This window comes from Daktulosphaira vitifoliae, unplaced genomic scaffold (genome assembly GCF_025091365.1).
Source record: "Daktulosphaira vitifoliae isolate Bord-2020 unplaced genomic scaffold, ASM2509136v1 Scaffold_4, whole genome shotgun sequence".
NCBI lineage: Eukaryota > Metazoa > Arthropoda > Insecta > Hemiptera > Phylloxeridae > Daktulosphaira > Daktulosphaira vitifoliae.
Window position 1 is genome coordinate 23,898,307 of NW_026099575.1, and position 27,319 is coordinate 23,925,625.

Sequence of the window (27,319 nt, forward strand, 5' to 3'; positions counted from 1 at the left end):
TTTATTTGTACTCGGTGAATAGACAAGCCAAAATTGTCTAGTAAAAATATTCACTCTAGAGAATCGATACCGAAATATGTGCTGCAAAAGTTTAACACGAGCTATCGACTTTTTGTTCAACAGTTTTCGACCGTTCATTGAGTTTTAAGTGAAATAACTTCATTTCAAAAAGTTGGTGAGATAATGGACTTGTACCATTGAATTGTCATCGCAAGTTGCCCGAAATTGTTTGTAACTATTAAACAATTTAAGATAAAACTCCCAATAACTTTCATGAAAAAAGATTGTATGCATTATTGATTTCACAATCCCACTGTATTGGGTTCTATAATAATAGAACGAATAAAAAATATAACGAGCTCCACGAATATATTATAATTTTTTTTTTATTGATAGTGTCTATGATGGCAAAGCACTTTTTTGTAGAACGCCTTAAAATGTCTGGTAAGAGGAATTTTACAAAAAGAATTCGGGTAATTGTCGTTGACTTAAGTTTGAATTTTTATTTATACCATTTGTTAATGTTACAAAAAGGTTTTTATGTAATTTTTGATATATTGTTATTAAAATAACAAATAGCTAACCCATATAGCATAAAAGATTGTACAACTTAAAACATAATGATGATATTCTTCAATTATATTTTTAAGTTATATACATTCAATTTGCACGCATTACTTTTTAAATGTAATAATTATTTTTATTTTCAAGACCCATAACTTATCAAAGGTCTAACATTAGTGGTATGTAAAACTATATCAAGTTGAATAAATTCCCAATTACTATGCAAAATAATATTAAAAATTAGTGTTCCTGGTATATTACAGCTGTTTCGATGTCTAAATATTTTTAATTAATTGTTTGATCATTTGAGTTTATTTACAAACCTAAAACGCTAATTAAGGCTAAGACTCTGTTTCGTATCAAATATCATCTTGCATAAAACACCATAAAATACTAAAAGCACAGATTATCATGACTTTAATTTTAAATTATTCTTCCATTAAAACAATGACATAATTTGTGTTCAAGTCAGTCAATTACAATTATTTTGTATTAAAATGAACGATATTTCTTAACAATCGAGTCCTTTATTATTACTACTAGTGTCACTAAATAGATTTTTTAATCAAAATAGGTTATTGGTTTTTAATGTTACATATCTACCTATTATTTTCATTTTATCGTCAAAGTTTACCCGCACGCAATATTTTATTGGACGGCGTTTTCTATAGGCATTTTCGATACAACAATGCATTGCGTAACAATACAAAATTAGTTTTAATTATTTTGTTTCAATAATTTATTATTTGTTTCAAAACAATTTTTTTCTTAATTAAATACTTTTATATTTTACTAAATAATTTAAGTAAATATATTTTTTTTAGTAATTTTTATAATAATAATAGATTAGTTAAAATATAAACCGACATAACAACTTTTTTTTTTATAAAATTATAAACAATAACTTTTTTGTTAAAAATTATTACAAGAAGTTAAAAAAAATAGTATTAATATAACTTTTGATCATAACAGGTCAACTTTGTTTCGCTTAGTATGATATTTCTTTAAAGATAATCTAACCGAGAGTACTGACAAATAATTCAAATTATTTTGATTATATTAACAAATATAATTAGTATTAATATATGGTATTAACTTATGCATTTATATTAATGAAATATTAACTATGTGATCTCTACTAATATTATTCAATTATACGTTTATATTGCTTCGTAAATACTAGAAATATAATACAAACAAATGTTTACATAGGGTCCGTATTAAGAGTAAAATTTCAATGAGGTCCTTTAAAGTTGTTCAGAGAACTCATTGCGTTACATTTTAAAATCGAATCGAAATCGGTGTAACGATAAATCAACGAGCATTATCGCTAACAATGTTCACCTAGGTAATTTCATTGGACATTATTCAGACATGATCACGTACGAAACTTGTACAACAACTTCATGATTGACATTTAATTAAACGACATGAAACTTGGGATATCCTACTCGAGGTGGTGAGACAACGGTAAACCTAGTTTTCATCTACGTTTCTTGTATATATTTTTAAACTTGTCATCCTGTCCTGCTTTTACTGTTATTAATGGTGTCTTTCAAAATATCAGACTAAGAGATTTTACAGTCGAATACGTAAGAATGATTAGAAATTAAATGTATACTCGAAACGTTATTAGAGTGTATGAAATCAAAAGGATTTTAAAGCAAACTATCTTAGATTTACCAACTTACCACGTGGAATACTTGGTTGAAAAGAACAGCGCTATATTTTAAATAGCATTTACGACCTTGGTGATACGTTGGCAAAATATAGATGTTTGTCGCATTTCTAGTAACAAAGGAAAAGTACCGGGTGTGTACATATACTGCATAGTTATTTAAGTACTCCTAAGCGTTAGAGAACGTATCTCTAACGATTAAATCGTGAAATTCTTCAACCGTTATGAAACAAATTGCTATTCCATAGAGATGCGCTTTAATAAACAACACTAATAAATTCACTGATGTATAATACTCTATTTCATTAATATCAAGTACTATTATCTCGGGTGGACTAAGTATAATTTTTATACACCATATCTCTCTGTGTATCCACCAAAATGAAATCAATAAATTAATTGGCGACCCTTTAAATAGCGTACATGTACTTTTTTTATTGCATTATTTTAAAAACAAGAAGTAGTCTTATTGAAAAATATATAATACTATAAGTATATCTAATATTAATAAATAATAAAATTCTTTTATTTGAGATGGTTAAAAACATATACTTTATTATCTATAACAATCCAAAAAATTAAATATCAAACGTGTAAAACAAATTATTTAAATACACTACAGTACACAATAAAAAAATGTATGCGATACCTATTTTTAGTTTTTAGTTAAGTAGACATTTTGGTCAAGTATTAAAACTCAAAATTTTACAATATAAATATTATACTATACTATATGAATAAATAATGAACAATAAATAATAAGTGAAGTTTATGTCATGCTGTTAAGTGGATGAGTAGAAGCCTCAAAAATGTTTGTAAAATGCAAATCACTATGATTTTTATATGAACTCGTTGAATATTTTATTGATTTTAAAGATATCATAGTAGTCAAGATAATACATTAATATCTAAATAATTACGTATCTGATGAATCTTCAAATAAATAATACTGGCACATTTAATCAGTTCAATATAACACTTCATATTATATTCTTTAGTTTTATATCGTATATCATTTATATTGTTTATATCGTACACTTGTAGTTAACAATTCTAATTGTAATAAATTAAATAATCAGTAATATTTAGTTTTAAAATTTTGAGTATAAATTTATCAACAAAAGAAAATCTTACAATATTTTTTTAAAATTGGCGAATTACCTGACTGAATGTTAATCTACTAAAATGATTTTTTTCAGATTAAAATCGAATTATCATAATAAATATAAACTTAAAAGACAAAAAATTACACAATTTTAAACGAATTTGCTTGTATGAAATTTTTTTTTGAAGTTTTATGAAAGAAATATATTTTTTTCTTCTAGAATAAAATTCAATAATTTTGTTCATTGGGATATGTATATAAATATATATAGAAACTTATATACGTTTACACATGTAACTAAATTAAATTACACCTGGGGAGTTGGTTGCATGGAGTACATATCATAGTCACTTTAATAACGAATTAAAGTTTATGAACACACAATTGTAAATGTCGTAACACCTAAAAAGTATATATTATGTAAGAAAACTGTACAAAATTTTGTTCTGCATTATGTAATATTGAGGTATGAGGTAAACTTTTCATTTTATGAAGTTGGTTGGTATAGAAAGTTGACATTATAAAAATGAAAAAGTTTTGTAAAATAATTATACCACTCTAACTAAATAAAATTGTCATTATAAAAATAATATTTTTTTAAATTTTATTTTTCAGAAGAACTTGTCGAAATAATGAGTTACATTAATGATATAAAACTCGATTACACTAATAAAATTATTAAAATTATAAGTTTGAATAGATATTTAATAATAGTCTCGTATAATATGGATGTTAAATTTAATGGAGATAAAATTAAAATATTTTACTATACATCAGTATTGGCTGGTATGAACTTGATTTTAATTAATGTTTTACAATTGTTAATTATTCATTAATTGTTGACATTTCAAAAAAAAAAAAAACTGAGAATGAAAAGAAGACTATTCTCAATGTAAAACGAATCCATAAATCCTATAAAAGCTATGACACTCAAGCGATGTACTCTAAACACAATTCTAGAAAAAATATTGATCTTTGTAAAATATTTTAGCACTCAAGTTAAAAAAATAACAAATTCGCATTACCCATAAATAATTAATCAACAAACAGACAAAAAGTATTTGGTTGTTATTTTTTCTTCTACATCTATATTGTTAGACATGTTCGATATGATGATAACGTTGCGCAGTTAGCATTTTAAGTAGGTGATTAAATATACTATTATACAAAGTCAGTCTGTAAGAAAGACGAATTTTAATATCGTGAAAACATTGTGTATCGTAGGTTTTGAAATATAAAAGCTATTGTAGCTGTATTAAATTTTAAAATATGCACTTCAATCNCAATAGCTGTATTAAATTTTAAAATATGCACTTCAATCAAATATCATTAATTTAAAGTACAACAGTGTTTTTCTTGTAAGTTAATTNTTGTAGCTGTATTAAATTTTAAAATATGCACTTCAATCAAATATCATTAATTTAAAGTACAACAGTGTTTTTCTTGTAAGTTAATTTTCAGACATCAATTTTAATACTAATTCAGTTTAAGGTTATGACTAGATTGCGTGACTGTGATGAATAATATGTTTAACACAGTATTGATATTACTTTATAATTTATACAAAATGCTTCTGCAGGGTAATGTCAGACTAAGGGTGTGGCTCTATCTTTATTAATAAAACCTGTAACCAACAATGTTGTACTGAAAAAAAAGCCATTTATCTCAGTCATTTGCTAAGCATAAAGTTACAGTATTGTTGTAAGGCGTATTGTAATTGTTCATAATTAATTTATTAGTAACAGAACATGATGTCTTCTTCAGAGTAAATATAATCAATAGATTAGTGTATCTTGATTTAAAATTTTATATTATGTTTAGAATAAAAAAATTGACTCTTAGAAATGACATAATCTTCCAAATTTAAAATAAAAAATACACAATATGAATAATTGTAATTGACAGTAAAAACTTTTCTGTAATCAAGTTCATACTATCCCTTAATATTCGTTTGAATACTTAAACATTGTAATATTGTTTACTCGACTACATAAAACAAAACAATAAATATTCGCTCTTGATATGAGTTATAAGTATAGTTTAAGTAAAGGGTACAATAATTTATGAGGGTAAAATATTTACGGAAGTAAAATATCTCGTTTACACATAATATTTTCACAAAGTCCGTGTATATATGTGAAAGTGTAAGGGGTTAATTTAACACATTGTCAAAGTTCTATTCCACCAAGAATAGCGCAACGTCGGTGGGTTCTAGAAAAATTATGCTTTTTTGCATTTTCATAAGTTATAATATGATTAATGGGCAAACATAATACACTATTTGTAAGGTGAATATTAAATACGGCCGCCTTTATCTACGATTAAACATGTGCTTGACCTAAGGTTTGGCGAATTTTCACGGGCCAATTTATATCACTAGAAATACCTTTGGTAAATGGGCGTGCCCTTTCGTACGTATCTATCTGGTCGATAAACAGACATGTAAAGTACTTCAGAAAAGTATTTGAGTAAAAGTATTCAGTTAAATTTTTGTACTTGAATACTGTATTTTAAACATTTTTCTTCGGTCTTTTAATTAGTCTTTTAAATAAAGTACCTTTATTTAAAATCTCTTCTAAATACTATTAAAATGTTTGAATATGAATAAATGATATTCTTCGAAGGAGGAGGAGATTGTAAAAAAATTAAGGGGAGAGGCTTTACGGTTCGACAACAACTTTTACTTTAATATCAGGATAAGTTAATAAAAAAGAAAATAATATGGATAACGTCTCTCGAAAATATTCAGAAGAAAGAAAAAAATACACGTTCTTACTAGCTAGCAATGGAAATAGGTTTTTAAATATTCATAATTTCTTAAAATTTGCGTCATTATTATGAACATGTATTTCTTGAAAAAACATTTTCAAAATGTCCAGTTACCCAATTTTGCTATGGAAACGATGAATATATATATATATACATACAGAATGATTTTTTTATTATAATCCACTCAATTACTCTAGAATAAATATAATTTAAACCTTTTTTTTTTGGTTTTCTTTAGTTACACATTATTCTTGAATTATTAACTATATAATACTTTATAAGATCATTTTTAAGGTCAACTTTGTTTTCTTAAATGGGAACACATATTTTTAATTTTATAAAATGTTTGGGTTTACAGGTAGCTAATTGGTTTTTTATGACATCAATATTCGCAGGTACACAGCATTTATTATCAATGATAATAAGGCACATTGTTGTGAGTTTATTAATACACAAACTGGCAGTACAGAAAGTATATCTATTTATAGTCATAATTGACAATAAACACTCAGTGACTATGACAGCGATGTCATAAAAAACCAATTAGCTACCTGTATTTGTAAACCCTTGTATATTACAAATGTATATCAACTCAAAAATTTGAAACTTAAAATGTTTATATCTAATAATCTAATAAAGTTATATTAAAAATTCAAATGACATTTACTATTAAATTAAAAATATGTGTTCCCATTTAAAAAAACAAAATTGACACTCTTACAAGGCATAAGGGATGATCTTAAAAAGTATTACATAGTTAATAATTCAAGAATAATGTGTAACTAAAGAAAAGAAGGTTTAAATTATATTTATTTTGCAAGTAATTGAGTGGGCTATGATAAAAAAATCATTCTGTATATATATATATGGTTGAAAGTATTTTAAGTATTTTTATGAAGTATCTGAATTTGAGTAAAGATATTTAACGGATGGAGTATTTAAGTATGTATTTAAAAAAAAATTCACTTGTACATGTATTTAAAATATATTTTTAAAACATGTTTTGCAGATCTGTTGACAGGGTTTTCATGTAATAATTTTTATAAATTTGTAATCAATCCAGAATAAACTAAACGTATATTATCACACCCAACCGTATTTTATCAAATGGACCGTTCTGTTTACCAAGAAAGTAATTAAACATAATTATTTCGATTTTATATAACTAATATTTTAGCATATATATAAATTATGTACTTTTTAGTTGTTATTAATTATATAAAACCACTTTTCTGTAAAAAAACTTTTTTTTATTTATGAATTCGTATGAGTTTAATTATGATTTATTAAGATGAGACTTAAAGATTATAAAATAGGAGCTAATACCAACGTTAATTCATTTATTGTTATTTTATTACTTGAACGTGTAAATAGTTATGGTTTAATTATTAAAAAAAATATTTATTGAATTTGTTGATGTACGTTGCAAGCTCCCAATTGTCAATCAAATTTTAAAGCCACTTTAAATCTGTCTGAAGTTATATGTTTGGCTTTTGATCCAAGTTACGGTAATACTTAGGGATTAATAAATTATGTACGTCTTAATTTAGGAGATTTAGTATGACCTGTGAATTTGGTAAGGAAACCGTACTCAGCATTTCTAAAATGTTAAGCTAGCAGTCTGTTGTTTGTTAGTTATAATGTAATGTAGGATTATACCCGTCAATTACCTTTGTGCTTTGAAAATTAAATTACTGTTGGTTCAAAATGTTATGCGGTTTAATAAATTAACGCATAATATCATACTAACATACCTAAAATTATAGGGAAATAATTATAATAACACAATGAAAATACATTACACGTTGTAACAATACATACTGGACAATTTAAACAATTTTTAAATACTTCTATCAGTATTAAAAAAGATATATATATATATATAAATATATTTGAAATATACCTTTTATAAGTAAACATATCATGAGATAAATGTATATTTTGAAATTTTTTATATTTAAAACGTAACAACTCTGGTATATTATTATTTTTAAATTTCAATAAAATGATACTTTAATAGTTTTATTATTCATCTGATTGAAAAGTAAATATAAAATATAATATATTTAATCTCTAACTAATTTTTAATTCTTAATTATACTCACTAACAATATTTGCACAATATCATAAATATAATAATTAAAACTAAATACAGTCCAGATGTAACATAATGGAGTTGAGACGTTTTTTTTTTATTAGTAGTGGAAGGTTAGGTTTTTGGAATATTATCAATTATTGAAAAGAAAAAAAAATTGATTGGATTTTTTTAAAAAATTGTATCGTCCCAAAGCAAATTTTTGATGTATTATCAATAACTTAACTTTGGAAAAACTGCATTAGATTTTTAAAAAAATTACTTAGTTAAAAAAATACGCTTTGCTAATTTTTTTGCTTATTTTAAACCTTAGTTAAACCTTACTACATACTCAATCAATATATTAAATTATTTATTACTCAATGAATACTTGTCCTAGAATTATAATCGATCCATTAAATTATTGTAAAAAAATAGCTAAAAATGGCTATTTCAAAATTTTGAAAAAAATACAGTTTTCACATATGATAAACAATAAAGAATATACTTTGAACGTAGTTTAAGAAAGCAATAATTATTTTAAAAAAATGATAATTGGATCAAAAGTTATAAGCGTTATCAATTAATTCGGACATACTCTGAATACAATGTTATTGGTTTATGATAAACTACTTGAATAATTAATTCAATTAAATGATAAATATATTAACAATTAAAAGTATAAACTGCAGGTGAGAAATGGGTGTTGCTATTTTTATTACTAGTCATTGTCCGACCGTACTCTTCGTCCTGCCAAGATATATAAATTAGAATGAATTCCAAAGTACTGGTCCAAAATTTGTTATAAATCAATTATTTTTCTAAACCAAGAATTGCCCACCTTTCAAAAATTTTTCATAACACCTCTCCAAAACAATTAATTAATGAAAAACATTATTATAATGTTTAAAAAAATTAAGAAGCAAATATTGTTATAGTATTTGAAAGTGTACTTATTTTAAACAAATAATTTATTATAGTATGGTAAATATTACTAAAAATTACATAGAAAAAATATATAAAATACAGCTTCAAATGCAAAAAATATTTGAAGTAATTTAGAGGTCAACATGGTTATATAAGGCATATAAATGCTACTGTAGCTTTTTCCTGCTGATTATACTACATCTACATGACCCATATGTTTGCATAATCCACACTTCTAGTAAACATTTTCTACTCTTACAATCCATTAACAATACACTATGTATTATTAAGTCTATTGTTGCTTCCATGTACTTTGGTACATATTTTCTATACCACAGAGCAAGTGGGAAACCAAAGAATTTGTAGTTCCCTAGAGTAACATAACAAGAGTTTTTGCATTACTTGTCTAAAATTTTGATAGCGAATATAATAAAACAATAATATTATCAAATGTGCTAATAGGTATTTAAAATACAATATTGATTTGTTAGCAAGTTAAAAATTCTTTATTTTTTTTAATTTCATTAAATATTTTAAAATCAGTAATAATTATAATAATTTATGTTTGAAATTTGTATAAAAATAAAATAAAATCCATAATTTTAAAACATAAGGAGATAAAGACATGTCAAGTCATTGTTCAAAAAATTAACACTTGACTCTTATAGGCTGAAAATCTTTTAACTTTTCCTGTCACATATAATTTTTATCATCATAAATAATATGTCAAAGCATTTTAGTGTTGAACAAATAAATATAATAATGCATTAAAGAGTGCGAAAATTATGTACTTACTAAACGTCAGTTTTATATCATCATTTCCTAAGCCTCTATCCAAATTATTTGGAGTGGCTCTACATTATATGATTTGACATGATTTTTTACACCGATTATCGACCTGTCGCAACTTTATTATAGCTGATCGATTCAATAAGGGGACAGGGTGTGTGGGCTATTGTTTAATTTCCCATATGGTCACCCATTCGGAAACCAATAGCAAACAGTTCAGCAGTACATCAGGGCTAAGGCTACGACTGAATAATCCACTGTGCAACACTTCACTTCTTATCAATGACTTATTAGAGTTAAATAATTCAATTTATTATAATAAATTATGAATTAATATTGAACGATCAAAGATTATTTTTTGAAGTAATTGACTGTTTTAAATTAATATTAAACACATAAAAATAGTTTCATTTTGTATTCGTTTTTACTCAATCTTTGCAAATATTATAAAAAATTAATCTAATAATAATACATTTAACCATATAATTTTTATTATGAATACCGATCTGCTAATTATAAGAAATATATTGAAACATATTCATTTTTTTATATAACGATAAAATATACAAAAGTTCTTTAAATAAATAATTTAATCAAGTTGAACACCATTTTAAAAATAATATTTGTTGTATTTATAAAATGACAATAATATTATTGTCAAAGAAGATGCGCTTTCATTTTATTTTAATAATAATGTATATTATCTTACAAAATGATAAATAAACATTTTGATTAGGAACTTGGGATTTCATTGTTTAGCTAAACAATAGTTTCGTCTTACATAACATCAAAATGCCAAAATTTGCCTGAATTGTTAGCTAGTAGCTAATTCTAGGTAAACATCTTATTCTGAATTCAACTTTTAATTTTACGGTTCATATAAAATATTCTTGAACCATTTAATAGCAATTATTTAAGTTTAAGCTAATTACTGTTTATTTATAACAGTTGTGCAAGCAGAGAGTTAGTCGAGGGTTGTAACATCCCGAAATTATAAGATATATTTCAATTTTTTAGTATTGATAACCATTTTTTTTTTTGCTCATTTAAATTTTCTTAAATAGCAAAGTAAAGTTAAAATTTTTGTCGACCAAAAAAAATTAATAACCCTTAGAAATTATTTTCTGATTGTGCCATTGCTTTAAATAATAATAACAGCACTCTTAACCACAGAAAATATTTTTCAATAATAAATAATTTGCATTTTTGATATTAGTTTATAATATCTATATACTTAAAGGTTAAATTTTCGCAATGATAGTTTTATCCTAGTTTTGCTCTTACAATGAAATTTAATGTTCAATTATTTCATTCGTTTATATTTAATATAAGAAGTTGTGAAATATTCTTAATTAAGTATCCAAATTTTATTGAATGCATTTATCTGACTACTACAACTTAAGCAATATTTGATTATAAAAACTATTTTCGTAAAACTAATTCGAAAAATTCAACAATTGTCATAAAAAGAATCAAAATTACGCTTATAACTTTATGGTACCTCGTTTTTTCAGTCGAAACTTTAATTGTTATTCGATAATAAAATTACCTCAGATTTTAACTTATTCGTATAACTAATCTATTAATCATATTTGTATTTTGACATTTGAAAGACACGTTTTAAATATTCAAAGTTTTGAATCAATAGAAGAACAATGGATGGACGTTGGGGGGGTACGGGTAATGTGGCCCATCAGTTAAACCGCCCACCTTCATAACTCGATAAATACAACAATTACTTAAATAGATATCATCAAAATCTAATTTATAACTTATATTGATATAATATATCAGCTAATTTTTTCTAGATATTATTTTTTGTTAATGATAATTTTTTTATTTTAATAATGTGTTTCATCCAATAATTCATTAACCGAATTTGATATTTTCATTAAATTAAGATAATTAAATTTCAATAATCAGTCTTTTAAGAAAAATTATACAATAAAATGTAGTTATATGTACAATTTTTATTCTCTCAGGGATAAAAACCATAAATTTAGAATTTAGTGTGCAATTTCATAATTATATACGTGATTCTATCAATTCTGTCAATTACAATTTTATAGACATTGCATGTTTCGAGGGGAAATGATAGATGATATTGTCCTTCTCCGACCTTAATATGAACGTACTTTTACATAATCACATAAGTCTGGTACAAATGGCAATGTCATTAGTGGAATTTGGTAGATGTGTATGGTGTAAATTTTCTTTATAAAAAATTATATGTTCAAAATAATTTGATTTTACACATATTGAGTTACATATATAACTTAAAAACAGAATCGATTTATATCTTCACTATTTATACATTTACGTCTTAAATGGAAAATGTAATTTTTAAAGACTAATAATTATTTCGTGTGTATGATAATATAATGTATTGTTAACTCATAGCTAGAAAATAAGTCAGTAAATGATGTTAAAAATTAAGTTACGGATTGTATTTTAAAATCATTTATCCGATTTCAAAAAATCATATTATTTAAATTTTTAAATTTGCTTACCCGAGTTAGGATATTTTCTTTACAAATGTTCAATGTGACTCTATATTTACATGGCAAACATCTAAGGGATTATCAAATTTCTCATAAACCTATTTCAGCATAGCGACTATAATCAAGTTAATGACATCTGCAGTGTGACTTTTCAATTCGTCAATATTTTTGAAAAAGAAATATATAGTCAATGTAATTTATGTAACCCTATAGAAAATATTACATATTTCAAGAATCGGCGATCAAGGGCAATTCATAGAGTCACTAGCACTACAAAGATCTATTAATTGCTGTGATAATTGATTGTTGTGAAATTTTTGGACTCCAGGGCCAATGTGGTGGTTTCTCAATCTAATGTAAGACAAAATCTTCACCATCGGTTGTGGAAACAACCAATCTTTGATTATTTGTAGGTATGAATTTTCTGTTACTGTGTTCCTGTTAAATAAAAATGGTCTTTACACTTTCTCTCTAAAAATGGCATAGAAAACGTTATGTTTGAGCGAATTCCCTTTCATTTTAGTCTACTACTTGTGGATTTTCTAATTCCAATATTCACACGTTACAACGGTTCACCTTACCCTCAAATGAAAAAGGTCTCATCACTGAAAGTGATACAAAAGGAATATTGTTCTACCTCTCCACTTTTCTTTTGTGAATAGATGGGAAAAACTCAAGCCTTATTTGCAATAACTGAATTCTGTACGGTTTAAGTCTCAAACGCTTTCACAAAATACGCTAAACTGTAGTCTGTGGAATGAAAAGTTCTTCAGAAGCAAGGCAAACTGATTTCTTACAAAAATGTTTCGAATTTTTTCAACATTGTCATTCGAAATTCTAGTTGAGCCTGATGTCTTCTCATTACATATACGACCTCCTTGTTTCATAGAAATTTTTACGCCATCGTCGAATACTCTCAGAGGTGTAGGTTCTAATTTCAAAGTTTTATCGAAAATCACGCCATACAGTGATAACAGACTCGCACTTTTCGCAACATATACAGACTATTTATTAATTAGACATTTTCTAGTAGACAATATGACTTTCAAATATATTTTTGATTATAAAATTATAACTGAGTATTTTTAGGTTTCTAAAATTGATTTTCACGTAGAAATATTATTAGTTTTTATCCATACATTACAAAAAATTCACAATGCACAAATGTTCTCATGATTATCCACACACAGTCTTATGGATTGGCCTAGTTTTTCTTGGATAAAGTAATTATTTGAGTTACTTTTTGCTTGACAATGATAAGTTTTAATCATGAGTTTATCGGTCTTTTCCTAATTAAACAACTTTAAAATAGTAATATCTCCGTTGACTGTTATAAATATTATTGGAATATTTCACACTAAATAACACAAATTTAAAATATGTGAACTCATAAGGACAGATATAATAAATAAATAATGATATTTAGTATGATAAGTTTTGATTGAAAGAAAGATAAAAACATCCGTGAAACAATTTTCTGTTTGTTATATTTGTTGCAATAATATTATCAGAATTGAGTTTTAACATATGTTAAAAACTCAATATGTCTTAGATAATGTTTTTATAAATTTTTATTAAAATTAATTTTACTACTACTTGTGTTTTTGCGTCATTTACAAATGTTTATTCAGACATTAATAATTTACAATGAAAAGAAATTGCGTACTGTCACAAGTAACAACATAATAAGATAGTGTTTACTTCTGTTCTTTGCATAACGTGGACTAACATTTGATATCATAGAAAAATCGCAAAAAGATTTCAAACTTTAAATTGTTGTAAAAATGTAACAACTTATTTAGATTACATCTTTTGGTAACAAAATTTTTCATTAAAAATAATCAAAAATGGACAATTAATCTTAATAAAAATTTTAATAAAAAAATCATATTTTAAATTATTTTTTGTAATTGTCAAAAATAACATAATATATATTTTAAATATATATTACCTACGGAGTAAAAAATGATTAAAAAAAAGAGATAAAATGTTATGTACATCATAAGTTACAAGATTTGTCAGATAAATCTGTTCCACCTTTTATACACAGAATAATTGGTTTATCAAAAAATATTTGATTAATCTCGAAATAAATACGTTATTGAAAAAATTTCTTGATTATTAACAGCCGATAATGACTTTTTAGAATTATCCCTTATAACTTAAAGGGAAGCCAAATTTGTTTATTTTTATGACAACATAAATATTTAACTAACTTATAAAAGAACATATTGATCTAATAAAGAAATTTACCGGCCGATAACAAATTTTGAACCAGTACTTCGGAAGTTATTCTCATTTTTATACCAAGAAGGGATGAAGAGTATGACCGGGAAAATGAAAAAACAGCAGCACTCACTCTTCAACACCAGTCAATACTTTAAATATAATCAGAAGTACTGGTACAAAAATTGTTATCGACTAGACATCTTCTTAATTTGATTATTTTCTATTTTAATAAACTAGTTAAATATGATATTTATAAAAATAAAGTTGACACCTCTTTAATTTATACGGATTGATTCTAAAAAGCCATTATTAGCTGTTAAATCAAAAAATATATGTAACTAAAATTAATAAAAAAAATGTTAGCACAGTAGGATCGCGGCCAGTGTGAGCGTGGCATACTTGGGACTAGTATAGATGATATCTGACAATGATTAAAATTACTATCATAAGAAACGCTTCAATGCAAATCTATAGATAGTGTTCAATTTTAAGTAATTGGTGGATTATTCAAAAAGAAAATACTAACTCAAAAAGAATTAAGGAAAAATTGCAAAAAAATCAATGCCACAGGGAATAATTGTTTCTGAATCAGCAAACGTTCGTCGCATTCGTTTTTTGATAAAATTGGCAATTTAAGTTGACTCAAATGTTAAAATTAATTTTTTGAATTCAAAAGAAAAAACAAATTGAAATAAGTTTAACTTTATGTTATATGTTAATTAGTATTATATAATATTTATGAAAATCAGTGTAATATGATATATTAAAATAAATTAAAATCCAAAATTTAAACACAAAAATAGCATATTTTTAAATATGATAACCATGTTCACTATGTCTCGAAATTTTTTTTTTCATAGTATAGTATAATACATAAGTTTTAATTTAAGATTAAATAAAAGTTTTAATATTTCCGGAAAATTTTCAAAAATTGAGCTTAAGTAAAAAAGTTTAACTAATAAATCTGAAATCGTAAATTTTAACAACAAAATTGTATGTTTTTTAACTATGGCAAACATTTGCACAAAGTCGTCGGAACAAATTTTTTTTTGAACTTATAGTACATAACATTAACTTTATTTTAGCATATGTTTGAAGCTCGGAGTATTTCCGGAACATTTTTAAAACTTAATTTGAGAAATTAAAGTTTTTGTGCAAAAGTTGCCATTTTGAATCCTTCCCTGTGGACAGGTAATCAATCATATTTTCAAAAAATGTATAGCAAATGAAAGAAAAATATCTATATTTCAATATAAAAAAGAATTATTTTGATTTGTTCATTTTTCAATAAGTTATAGTAATTTTTAGAAAAAATAAGTTTAAAAAATGTCGAAATTTACCGATTTTAAAAATAGTAATTTTTGGGGGAATTTTCACTATTTACAGGGAATGAGAGCATAATTTTTCAATTTTTGAGGGTAAAGTTTTCAATTAGATACGATTTGTGATATTTTCACGTATTGTTGAGAAAAATCGGTCTAATGAAAGCTAAAAAAAAGTAGTGACAGACAAAAAATAAACACATCATGGTAAAATTAATACCTTCTTAGCTTCACAACGAAGCTAAAATTTTTTCTAATATTGTATTTATTTTACGAGTAATCGTGTGGTCTATGATAAACCGATTACCCTTTCTAACTCTCTAATATATAGAAATAAAAAAGTGTATTTTATCAAATATATAATAATAATTAAACCAGAAATGACTTATAATATTATAATTTAACATTAATTTATAAATCTGAAGTTTTACTTTAGAAATGGAACGTGTTATCTTACAACTTTACCTATAAAACAATATATAATATAATGTAATTATAAATTAACTTTAATCTCAAGTTACTACGTATAAATATAATGGACTGGTCTCGAATTTACAAAGCTCATTATTTTATTACTTAAAATAAAAAAGTGTTGAAATTCAAAAGAATACTAATATTTTTTTAAATAACTTTAATTTAACTATATAAGTTATCTTACTAAATATGTTTTGAATCATCTTTATAACAATTTACACTAAAACCATTCTCGTGTTATATATTTTCCTTGACTCTATTAGATGAAACTCATTAAGTCTTGTTTACATCTAATTATTATGGTGTATCTTACATTGTAAAATGGGTAGTCATTTATATTTTAAGATAATATATTGCAATGTCCATTCAAATAACTATGGTAAAATAAAAAAAAGTTTATTGGAAAAATAAATATCATCAAGATAAGTCATAATGAAAAAAAATACCAGTAACTTCGAGATAAAACTTCTTTCTGACACATTTAATCGGAATTTAATGACATTTATAGCTCTTAATGTCATGAAAACCATTCTTTATTTAACCTTAATGTTAATCTACATTTACTGTGTAATTATAATTTTATTAATTTTGTGTGGCTTCATTAAATTATGCATTTGCATTATTTTATTGAAAATACGACGAAAATGAAGTTAATAAACGAAATTTGAATAATTTTCATTATTTTCACCGTTCAATTTTGTTGATTATTCCTACTTCCTTATATTTTTGAGATAACACAGAGTAAATAAATATAACTAGAGTATATTTATTAATTGATACTATTTCATTAAAATCATATGAACAATGATAAACTCTGTATCGTATATAAATACAATAATTTTATTTTTCCCCATAAAAAATATTTTATGTAATTTTAAATATGTTAGATGGATTAGAATGAAAAGTTTTTAAATCATTATAATTCCATCATAATTGTTTATGTATTCAGCGAGATTACGTGTATCAAATTATTGAATGTACTTACATTATGTAATCAAATAAATTTAAGTAAATATATTTGGTTGAGTATTTTCATTTCAGTAATTGAGGAAATGTTATGAGCATCAATAAAAAATATAGGTGGAGATCTTGAGGCTATATAAAATTACTTAAAGTTATATTATAATAAATAGCAAAATTCGAGTTATAATTGTAAATTTGATGGTTTTAATGAAGATATAAGCAATACATAATAATAAAAATAATTTCTATTTTTCTTATTAATGCGTATATAGAATAGTTTTAAATATGCAGATATATTTAAAATACAGAGTAGAAGAATGAAAAAAAATGGAAAAATAAATTATAAAATTTTATTTAAATGCCCCCTAGTCTCTCCTAGATACATACACATATAATTCGTGAATGTTATTTAAGTAGGATATTAAAAGTCTCATATACATTCTACAAAAGGTCTTTGAAAATAAAAACAAAATAAATTGTATAGATAAAACGCTTAAATTAGATATATTACATCAAATAAAATACAACATAAAGGATACTAATAGGATAATCTATTAGAATTCAGACAACCCAAACAAAGGTTAAACAAAGCGAACAAATAATAAAATCATTTTAGGCAAAATCTTCAGTTCCTAGATTTAGTTTTTATTTGATGGAGTATATTAGTTTTTTTGTGAAAATAAAAATCCCTGGATATGTAATAAAGAAAATAATATTTGCCCTGTTTGTTAGTAGTTTGATTTTAAATCTCTATTTTCCATAATGGTGGGTCCCTTTTATCGACAATAAAAAGATTTCATGTCTTTCATTCATAATCGATTCTTAACTAGTAGTATCCATTGTCGTTATTACATAAACGGTAACCATATTGAAAATATTATGGCACTTTGCCTAAAATCCTTATTAAAATATTTTTTGTTTTTAGTGAAAATAAAATACAACACAGCGTCTTAAAAAACTTCTATTTCCTTACGTTAAGTATTACCACTAATTAGAAGATTTCTTGTCGAAAACTACCAAAAAAAAAAAAATTCAATGTAATCTTGTATCTTAGTTTTAAATTGTTAAATTCAAAATAATAACTTTTTTTTTACTTTGGAAGAAAATTCATTATCTCAAAAATATTAAGGATAAAAGAGGTAATATTTTAAGACTTTAAAATTATATTTATGAATGAAATACTGATATTTAACTTATAATAGAGAAAATATGGTGTTACCATTTAAATTGAACAAGACAAAAATAAATAGGACCAATTTTTAAATAATTAAGTCGAAGTATATCTTAAAAATTTATTTTTTATAAAACTGTAAAAAGACATAACATTTTTATTGATTTTATAAATCATTTTAGGCAATGAATTCAAAAGTTATTCTAGTTGATAGATTTGAATGAGATAAAAAAAAAAATAAGTTCGTAACTTCTTAATAAAAAATTACCAGTAAGATTTTCTCTGATTAATTAGTATAAAAATTATATGTCACAAGACAAATAATTTGTCTCAACTCAACAGCTTTTCATTTAATATAACTAATTTTTAAACCTTTTTGTGAATTAAATTTATATCTAAATAATTACAATGAAAACTTATAATAATAATGTTCTTTAATTATTTGACATTTCATAAATGTGTAAACTCGTTAGGGTTTCGAGTATTTAATTATTTCTGTGGACACGAAGACCTGTCGTATGAATGAACAAATTTATTTATTATGAATTAAGTTTATTTTGTGTAAAATTCTTCGCAGGAAAATATTATTTTACACAATAGAATACATTACGCGTTTTATCGTTATCATCGCGCCTGAACGGCGTGACAATAAAAAGGACAAATGATAAATGCTCGGTGGAGGCAATCAAATGATACATTTATAACGAGGGTAAAAAATAAAATACTCTGTCGTCTTGTGATTTAAATTAACGTACCGGAACGTTTAATGCTTACAATAAATGTTTTTTTCATTTTACTGGCTGATTGGTCATAAATTTTTAGGTCGTCGTTAAAGCACCTCCATCGGCACGAAGTTATCGCGATGGTCGTCTCCGATTCGAGTTTGCACTTGTACAAGTTTTTCATAGGCATTTTAATGAAAAATAGTATTTATTATTGCGAAAATTCGAATAAAAAAATCATTGATAAAGTAGGATTTCAGATACTTGTATCTTTTTCAAACTTCGGAATGAATATTTTATAAATTATAAGCGAAAAACAGTGCACAGCTCGTGAATATTGAAAAGGCTCAACTTTTAATTCGATGTCTATGACTACTTTAAAGATTTATTCTGTTGGGAATATTCGCAACGATTCGATCGAACCAATTTTTTCGACAAATAACAATCGTACACGCGAACTAAAATTCAAAATCGAATTCAAGTGGATAAATCGAACGCGATAAATGAAAACGCCTTTTTTCGGTACTTACTCGGCGGAGGGAACTAAATGTAACATTTTATAACGCGTTTATGAGACCGCAGACAAATCTATGGCGCGTGTAAGTTTAATTGGGCGTTACCTGTAAACAATAAAAATCCGCGTAAGGTGCGGTAGGTACACGTATACGGCGTGCAACGTTATCATTGTACAGCGCACCGACAAGATGCACGCGAACCTTCGGCCATACCGTTTTGCTGATAACGTAATGTATACACACAAGTTAATACACTCGCTCGGCGTACTCTAAAGGCGTCTCGTCGCCGTTTCCTATGGAACTCTCACACGGAATATCGATAACCGAAGGCGGTTGGGCGCGAGTTCACCTCACACAGAATGGCGTATTGCTTCCTCATAATATATTATACGTACGCCTTGTTACGACACACTCATTCCGCACTAACAACACAATATACGACACTATATTTCATTTTGTGTTCCGTTCGAACATTAGCGAAAAGTTCCAAAGAATGTCTTCCACGCGGTAAGTTTTTGAATGCCCGTCGTTCGTATATTGTAATAAATTATTATAAACAATGCGTTTGGAAAACTTTGCGGATCGTGCTCTGTAATATAGATAAATGTCAACTAAGTAGAATACTAAAACGTTACGAGCCGTACGAGCACCTACAGTTGTCTTCAGAAAATAACACCCGGAACTACTTGTTTTCTTGAAAGATGTGTTTGCCCATTGTTATCGAATCGTAAGCAATAGAGTATGTCGACTTGTGTTGTGACCGTTTCAAAAACCTTTCTAAAAGGTTGAATGAAATGGCGATTCAACTCGTTATGCAGTGGATTTCACATAGTTGACAACATTTTGTCAAGTGCCGTGCAACACTTAAAACATCCGACCGCAAATTCGTCTTGTTTAGCAACGTTAAAGTGTGAAACAAGACGCCTCGAAATTAAAGCGTCAGCCGAGCACCCGACCAAAGCTATTCCTTTGATAAACGGTAATTATTTAATTATCGTTATTGCCTCTCCCGGGGGGTAAATGAAAGTTAATGATAAAGACCGTATTAAGATAATGCGTCGCCTCAATAACAAACAACCTGGAAATATTCGAACTCGGTTGTTGTAATGGAATCGCAATAACAGTATTAATACTAACACTGCAAAGACACCAATTTCAAACGGATAGCCGACAAACTAAACAACAGAGTTTAATTAATGTGCGTGTTGAATATTTTTACTGAACAAACAATAAAACCAGAACAAAATACCAAGTAAGATGTTATTCTTAGAATGTACGCGTGGAGCATATTAACAGTGTTAATTGCGTGCTCGTGTAATTAGTACGGGAATGATTATGTTAAAAAAAACATTAGCCAGATTCGTCCAATTCGACTTTGACCTCTCTTATCCATTTACCAATCAAACTACGCAAAGAAATTTGGTTGTACCTTTCGGAAACCTTTTATTATTATTTTCTAGAACTTTCGTTTTCGAAATCATCCATCTAAAGTCCATGTGTAATATCTAATTAATTATTGTATTATTTAACAATGTGGTGACGACTTTTAACAGCAACTGGTGTTTAAAAATTAAATAAAAAATACTATAATCAATAGGATAAAGTACTAAACACATTTATTATTAAAATAAGTTTTGTAAACAAATAATATTTCTATATATATTTGGTAAGGCCTTCTTATTTGCATTTTATTGAAACTAAGGGGCGTTTATAATAACCATAGAAAAATATTCAACAGGGAAATGTTGACGTTTAAATTAAAAAGTTACATTTTTTTATTTTCTCGTAGAGCAAATAACGGTATATTTTGGTTGTGTGTCTAAGCAATAAACCGTATAGCAATTTAATTTTTCTTTATTATTAAAGTTTGTGTTTTATATCAAGATCTAAAAAAAAAAACGTCGAACCAAAATTGAAATAAAATAGAAAAACAAACGCTCTTCCGTCGAATACTTACGTTTTTCACGGTTAACAAATAATGAATTTCGTTGGAAAAATGGCGATCAACTGTTTTTTTTTTTTTACAACACAACAATCAAATGTCGATTAAAACAAACTGAATAATTCATAAAACCGGAAATTGCAGAACCCGTTTTATAATTTTTTTTATAAATATTATATATTGTGTTTTACGATTACGATTGTCTACGATGCCTTACGAGCGAGTGATGTCGCGGCGGCGTGCAAATCGTCGCGAATACACACGAACAATGAGGTGCAACACTTGATGACGCAAGGTTTTCCTCTGTGAGCGCGTTTTCCCGGCTTTTCCGCCACCACAGCGGGCAAGCTTTTGCATTCCTCCACTCGGTGACCAAGGCGGGTGCGAAAGGCAGCGCGCGCGCACCTTTCATACAGCACAGCGACAGGAACCCCGTAGTCAGCCGTACCTATAAAGTACCGCCTCGGCAACCCCCCCCCCCAAAAAAAACTCTTGTTCTAAGTGTGCACACGGGGGGATGGTTTATCGGTGCTACATTCCTCCTGTACTACAGGTAAAAGAGATAGTACGCATCTCTGGCCACCTGAGGTTTCTCTTATACAGCACTCACAGTATACATGTATTATATTTTTATGTAAAAAAAAAAAAATGATCGTTGGAATTTTGCTTTTCCGTGAAACTTAACTCTTCCTTTATTGTAGTTTTTTTTTTTTTTTATAACGTTTTCTTAGAAAATTAGACGCTATCTCGAATAATATAATGCAATATAAGTACTCGGCGACTACAAAAAAAATATTCATTCAATGACGATCACGATGCTGTAACATAGTGCTCACTGAAACAAGAATAATACAACAAAAGTGTTTGTATATTTCAACATGTTGTATATCATATTTAACGCACAAGTGAACACTGTTTTCATTAAATATAAAACTAGCGTTTTGCATAATTATTTTTAAATGAAATTTAAGCATAGTAAAAACTGTTTACGAAAAATTTTCGACCCACGTGCTTATTATTTTTAGTTCTCTAGAACGATTTACAGTTTTCATTGTAAATAAAGTAATTATTACTTTTAATAAAAATAATTTCATCAGAATTTTCAAAGTTCAATGAAACGAATAATAATAGTATACCAAATGAAATGGCAGTATTTTAAATAACTAGTTCTTCAATTAAAATAAGTTAATCGCTAATTCAGTCTACATAATTAAAAGTACTTGTTACAACACTACAACTTAAATCAGTTGTAACTTTTTTTTAATAACAACAAATTATTATTTTAAAAATTTATTATAACTTATTTTTTCTGCGATTAAGTCGTTTCTACCGGCAATTACTAAAAATTAATAAAGTGTGTATTGTTTAGAAAAATGAACAAATATTTTTAAATAATTCATATAGCAAATGAATTCGAGGTTAATTGTAAATGTTTTTATTTTTGTTTTCCATAATAAACGACAGTTATTGTAGAATTACCGTAGAATTGACCAACTTGAGTCAATTACAATTACTACAATACTCGCTAAACATTTAAAGACGAATATAACTCTTTATACTTTAATCTCACGTATGAAAATAATAATAGTAAATATAAATAATACATTTTTGTAAAACTTCAGACATTTTGTTATTTGTAAATATCTTTCGTAAAATAAGAATACCCAAAGAGTTGAATTTGCAGCTCTTTTAGGATCTTTAAAAAAATTATCCCTATCTGTTTTTGAATTTACAATTCATATTGAGTTTCATACAAAAAGTAGTTGACAAATAAAAAATAAATTCCTTATTTTAAAGTAAGGTTCACATTTGCGTGTAAAATTATGCTAACTACTTAATTATACATTTATAAATTGCAGAGTGGTTACATTACAGTCATAAGACTGTTAACACGTTCGTGTATAAACAGGAAATGTGTAGCCAAAAAAAGGAAAATACTTATTATTTGAAAAAATAATTTTTCAAATAAATGAAAATAAACAAAAGGTAGACAACGATAAAGTATAAAAATAAGACTCTTCCACGAGTAATTTAATAACCTGTCAGACATTCCATTAGACAATGAAAGTGAAAAACTGCACGATAGAAATACTTGGGAAAATATGATTTTCCAATTTGATGATTCCAGTCCAGCTTTTCAATATAAACATATTGAAACGTTATTTTTACTTTTTAATTAACTTCAATCAAACATTCATTATGATATTTATCAAAACTAATATTTAAACAATAATTAAATGTGAAGTATAATACATAATAATGTACATTAGTGTATTTGTGAATATATTTATAAATAATGTATAAAAAATTGACTATTGTCGTAATATACTCGTCATTATCATAATATGGAAAAACAGTAGGCTACCCTATTTATGTTCACAATAATGGTCTCTAATTTAACTTTTTCGTTTAAGATAATCAACACTTCTATTAATATATTATATTCATATTCTTAGAAGATCATAATCCTTTTAAAACAAAAAAATTTAGATAAACATGATGTTTATCTAAATTTTTTTTAAATGTTTAAAAAATTTAAGAGAAATAGTCAATAAACGCATACTGATTAGTTATATTGTAGTATTACAATATAACTAAACATTGATTTATTGATTTATGACTGAATCGTGTGTATACACGATTCAGTCATAAATCAATAGTCACTTTTAAAATCTCTCTTTCCGAGAATAAATCTATAAATTATATTTGTCATCTTTTTTTACTCTAATCTCAATAATTAAACGCATCGTATCAACCCTAATCTTAATTATAAAAAACCATGTTATATAAAATGTCAAAATGATTTGTATACTATTAATAAACAGTAATATTGTAAGAATGAGACAATGATGATTTTCAGGGGTACAAAGTATTATAGAAAGGCAGAGCAAAGACTTACTCTGGTCTGTTCTTACTGTGTTCTAGACAACGTTATGCGAAAATTTTGATCATCATAATCGAAGTTTTTACATATTAAAGTTGTGAACTAAATCGAATTGTGTCATTTTATTTATCAGTCATTAATTAATACTATTATTTAAGATATTTTAATAACCCAGAAAAATTATCAGGTAAGATTTCAAAATCAATAAGAGAGAATATTTATGCTATTTTATGATTCTCGAATCACACCCCGAATTAAAGTAACTCTCACTTTTACACTTTTTATTCAAGTCACCTTCATTTTATTAAGTTTTGAGTTACGATACTATTCATCCTTTGATATTCAGAGTGATTCTTTTAACGCTAGCCAAAAATTTAAGGGACGTTATAGTTACTATATGATTACTATAACTGCCATTTAAATTTTTTGCAAGCATTAAAAGAGTTACCCTGTAGAATGGATAAGATTTTATTAGATATTATTTAATTTAAAAATTACAACAATAAGAAATTACCGCTAAGATATTTCTAAAAATTACTGAAATGGTTTCAACACAAACATTTTAAATAATATCTTATTTTTCATTAACAAGTAATTACTGAAATTGATGTTATTTAATAGTGAAAAAAGGAAAACCAATATATATAATGCGATCGAGCCCAAGTTAGAGGTCAATTCAACCAGATCAAAACTTAAAAGGAATGTAACACTTAATGTTATTTTAACCCTAAGAATCTGAAACTACATATCCAGTATATTAAAGTGTAGAAAACCCTTTTATCTAAAAAGGAAACATATACGAGTAAGTTACACATACTCAACGGTCCTTGTCTTTTATACTTAGGGTATTTCAATGGCTGAATGTCGAATTTCTAGTATCAATGTTAACATTTTTTAAAGAGTATTTATCAAAATTTTTTTTTAGAATTTAATTTTTTTTTCTAATGCAACTATTGAACTGTATCTGCCAATAGTCTATATATATATTTTTTATAGCGAGGTGTAATATATAGAAGTAATAAACACTTTTACGATTTAATAACAACTATACTATATTACAACGAACTAACAAATAACAAATAACAGCGAGAGACGAACTGTATTACAACGAACTAATAAATAACAGCGAGAAACGAAGCGCGTGTAAGACAGAATGCGTAAGTGATTGACTGATCGACTGACTGACTGGAGCGACGATCTTGCCCTTAAATAGTCAGAGGAATCTTCTAGAGGCGGCGTCGGAACTCTCTAGACATTCGACCGCCACACGCTTATGTAGAGCGACGAATCTTCTAGAGGCGGCGGCGGCCGGACATTCTAGAATATTCGACCGCCACACCACCCCCCTACGGAGTGGAGTTAGCTAGGGTCAAAAATGTCCGGGAATCTGACTCGGCGGCCTGAGCGAGTTGTTCGTACTGGCTGTGTTGATGGATCGGTATTAGGCGGTTGTTTCTGTTTGGTCGTATCCGGGGCAGTTGCTGGTGGAGCATGTGCCTGGCTAACGGTTGTGCTTTCATTCACCATGAGGTAGGCAGGTTTTACTCTATCAATCGTCACCGTAACTGATTGATTTCGAACTTTTATTGTGAACGTTTTGTCATTTCGGGCAATTACTTCGAAGGGACCTTGATATGGCGGTTGAAGTGCTGCTCGGACACCTCCCTCCCTGAGAAATACGTGTGAACAGTCCTTAAGGTCCGCAAAAACAAATGATCGTGGATTTGAGTGGCGAGATGCAGGTACTGGACGAATTTTATTCATAACACTGCGAAGACGATCTAGTAAGCTAGTAGGGTCGTTCGTACTGCTATTATCTTGCTTGTCTGTGAAGAAATCACCAGGAAGATTAAGAGGCTCACCATAAACAAGTTCCGCAGACGTGGCTTTTAAGTCTTCCTTAAACGCAGAACGTATTCCGAGAAGCACGATAGGCAGTGACTCAGTCCACGAGTCTTTTGCGTGGGCCATGATGGCTGCCTTTAGTTGTCGGTGCATTCGTTCGACGAATCCGTTTGCAGCAGGATGCCAACTGGTAGTGGGGCGAAGCGTAAAACCAAAACGTTTTGCTAAAGTTTTTAAAGTAGCTGAAACAAACTGAGTACCACGGTCAGTCGTAACGTATTGAGGTACTCCGAAGCGTGAAATCCAGCAATTGAGGAAACCCTTAGTGACATCATCTGCTGTTATACGTTCGAGTGGATACACCTCCGGCCAACGGGTGAAACGGTCGATTACCGTCAGACAGTACCTAAAGGACTGTGATGGCGGCAATGGACCGATGATATCGACATGAACATGTTTGAATCGGCGTGAAGGTGTTTCAAAGTTTCCCAGTGGGGCTGAGACGTGTCGGCTTATTTTCGATCGCTGACAGTGGACGCAGGCACGTGCCCAGGAACGGCAATCCTTTTTCATTGCTGGCCACACAAATCGTTCTGAAACTAAGTGAGCTGTTGCGCGTGCACCGGGGTGACTAAGGTTGTGTAACTGATCAAATGCGTGACGCCGGAATCGTTGTGGCAAAAATGGTCGTGGGCGTCCCGTTGACGTGTCGCAATAAATATAGGCTGAAGATCCTGGCACTAGTACCTTCTCCAAATGAAGAGATGAATTGTTGTCAGTAAAATGTTTGAGTTCATCATCCGTGTCTTGAGATGCAGCAAGAGCTCGGTAGTCCAGCGGGAGAG

The 27,319-nt window shown here is 27.3% G+C and overlaps 1 protein-coding gene across 1 annotated transcript in view; it reads right to left on the minus strand.

The window, feature by feature from the left end:
- Window positions 1-22,042, minus strand: part of LOC126906152 (protein qui-1) — a 79,913-nt gene extending 57,871 nt beyond the window's left edge. The window contains exon 1 of the mRNA XM_050686471.1: window positions 21,761-22,042. The gene's annotated coding sequence lies outside the window, so the exon portion shown is untranslated. The remainder of the gene's footprint in view (window positions 1-21,760) is intronic.
- Window positions 22,043-27,319: the final 5,277 nt, after the last annotated feature.